We start from the raw sequence: 3,169 nt of genomic DNA, 5'->3' as shown, positions 1-3,169 counted from the left end.
GATGAGGGCAGGGGTACTACATGTTGTTCACCAAAAGTGATAACCCAAGAACACCTACAAATCTTTCTATGAAATGGCCAATTTCAGTCTACAAAACACATCAGGGCTTGGACAACATAACATAGGATCCTAATTGATCCTCCTGCACTTCAGATTCTGCTAGACCTAGGGGGGGACACCCTCTTGATGCACTTAATACAACAATTATAGACACGTAACTGCATCAACATTAAGCAGATAGATCATTTCACAAGCTCAACAGGTTAGGAAACATTATAGATTGGCTAGATCTGTATAAACAATAGGATGAAACAGAGCTTGGAAAGAATGGAACACAAACACCCCTAAACATGAAGGGAAAATAGATTTATCTTTTAAAATGAATATCTGAAAACATCCCCAAACTTGCAAGACCAGTGCCTTGTTCATTGGGCAACAGAGTCACAGACATAACTACAAATATGAATCATAGATGCAAGCTTATTTTCCTTAAACAAGATATTCATGCATCAATACCTTATATTAATGCACTATTTGATTCATTCACAATTTTATCAGATCTGGAAATATATTTCATCATTCATGACTGACTATAGAATTTAAAACCTTCCTTGAAGGATACCTACAACAGTCACACAATCTCCTTGAGATGACAAATTTCATCCTCCTTGAGGATTGAATTCATAATAATGAAAAAACATATCACAGAGACAATATCATGGGAAATTTACTCATGCCTGACACAAGTAAGACCTGCAACTAGAAAACAATCTGTCATCCTGCAATGTAGCCTCTATACCTTGAATAGATCCATAGAACTTTACAAGTTTGGGTCAAGAATTTCAGAAAATGGAAGCCATGAAAACTGGAGCACTTCCTCACAGAGTTCTGGAACCCTTACAACTAAGAAGAATTCGGAATTAAAAGAGAGAGGGAACCAAATCAAATCTGTAACTGAATTGCCAAGTGTCCCTTCTCTAACTGAATTTTGTTCCCATGAAAACTGCATCCAAAATATCCCACATTTATCAAAATTAACCTCATAATCAGATTCCTCACTCCGAGAGCTTTTCGGCGATATATAATACTTTATATTTTGGCCAAAATTTAGACCCTGGGCGAATTAATTCTCATTTGTGCTCAGTCATCTAAATATTTCGAAATTTAATATAGTCAGAACTATATCATTTATTCATTTAAAATTTACTTTTTTGCCTCCATATGTGCTCTGATGCCTTGCCACGTGCCGGGGTCTGATTGGCTGATGGGGTCTACTGGGCGCCACCTGGGATGACACCTCATCCTTTGCCACTTGTCGGCCACGTCACTGCCTCTTGGCTGCCACGTCATCGCCAGTGGACCGCCACCTACGTGCCACCTCACCGGGACCCGCCTACTGGACCGCTGACTGTACCCACCACCTACGTGCCACGTGGATGGCTCTCATTCACTCTCGCTATTTCGCGGGGTTTAAACTTCGTGCATCTTCCTTTACGAAATAGCGCGAGCCGTTGATCTCTCTCGAACATGCTCGCTCGTTAACCCGGCCTTCGTCTGCAAAATTTCGCCTGTCTGCCTCGAGAAGCATGCCTGCATGGGGTCCATTTTGTCTTCATCCAGTCAATTCTTCCTTCACCTCAGGAAGCGTGCTCACGCATGGGCCCACCTTGGGCGCCCATGGGTACCTTGTGTCAAAAGCCTTTAAGGCTTAGACATTATATTGTTGTGCGTTTTTGCATATAAACACTAAAAACGTCCTTCTCCCAGCGCATGTGGGACAAAGCGATTAAGCCTGGGAATGCCCTTTTGAAGCTTTTCCTGCGTTTTTAATGGCTGCCTTTCATTTGTAACTTGAATGCCTCTATTTTTAAGCAAAGGAGGAGTCTTTAGCATCTTATTTGCTTTGCATTCTCTTGAAAGGCTCATGTGGAGGGAAAATCTGATTGCAAAGAACCTGTAATGAACATGGGTAGCGTTGAACCTCCAACGCAACAAAACTCATTTCAATCAATTGGAGTCTCAGAAACTATCTGACCAAATACATCAGGAAATCCTTCCCATTTACTTTGATCTCTGACCTCCCAGTACCCACCAATATACTCATATGTGTCCTTTCCTTTCTCTTTATGGAACCACCGTGGCTACCATCCTCTTTCTTGGAGTTTCCTCGACTGTCGTTGTGACTGTTCCAGTCTCAACTTTTCTACATTTGCCAAATCATATTCACCATTTTCAAGATGTCATTGATCTGGCCTTAACCTTGAGTCAGTTGGTGGAAGTTTTTGCTTTAGATCTAGTGTTAACTCATTAAGTGCTGTTGCAAAGGGCGTTAAGCTGTATCTGCTGTTATTACTAGAAGGCTTGTTTCGTTTCCACAACAAGCAGGCTTCAGACATCGGATCATATCCTTTTGGCTTTGATGTCACATCACCAAGAACAAAATACATACTGTCGTCCCATTTTCCTATTAATGTAGTTACCTTATTCCCAATCCTATCTTGAACAAACCCTTGCACCTGGTGTGGATTTCGATCAATAATAGATTGCTCCTTGAATTTTAGCTTACAGGAGTATTCACCACTTCCCTGTATGCGCATTGTTCCATAGTGATCACAATACAGCTTCCCCAAAATAATATTATAAATGGATGTTGTTACCTTACTCCACTGAAAACACTCTCCATCATCGAATTTGAGTGAAAGAACTCCAACAGGATCAAGCTGGATTGAACGGCCCCAAAACTTTCCTTTTAAATTACTATCCCCCCAAAACTTCCACCCTCTACGTTGACATCATCGGCATACTTTCCAGGAGACCACGCAGCCTTGTTGGAGGATACCATCCTTCCAATTCATGCAGAGGGGATTTATGACTTTCAACAGCCAATCGCATTTGCTTGAATGTTTTTATGGCCTCCTAAACTCCACGCAGCTCACCACACCATATTGCACGCAATGTTTTGGATGCGGTTTGCACTGTCTTCTCCCACCATACTCCACGCAAGGGAAGAGCTATGAAGTGCGAGGGGGGAGTATGAACTGGGGCCACCGCTAGAGAACCCACACACCACGCTACGATAGGGAGGGAGAACGTTGGAATTTCAATGCCATTCTTGTTTTCCATGTCCCTCCCCAATCTCATACGCTGCTCCAGAGGCTTTTACACAGGG

General features: G+C 42.3%; 1 pseudogene; it reads right to left on the bottom strand.

Moving 5' to 3' along the window:
• Positions 1-2,003: 2,003 nt before the first annotated feature.
• LOC131065271 (oxysterol-binding protein-related protein 1B-like) lies at positions 2,004-2,789 on the bottom strand (annotated as a pseudogene).
• Positions 2,790-3,169: the final 380 nt, after the last annotated feature.

Source organism: Cryptomeria japonica, chromosome 6 (assembly GCF_030272615.1).
Source record: "Cryptomeria japonica chromosome 6, Sugi_1.0, whole genome shotgun sequence".
In the NCBI taxonomy this organism is placed as follows: domain Eukaryota; kingdom Viridiplantae; phylum Streptophyta; class Pinopsida; order Cupressales; family Cupressaceae; genus Cryptomeria; species Cryptomeria japonica.
Note: the sequence above shows the minus strand (reverse complement) of the source record. Positions and strands in the feature narration are given on the sequence as shown.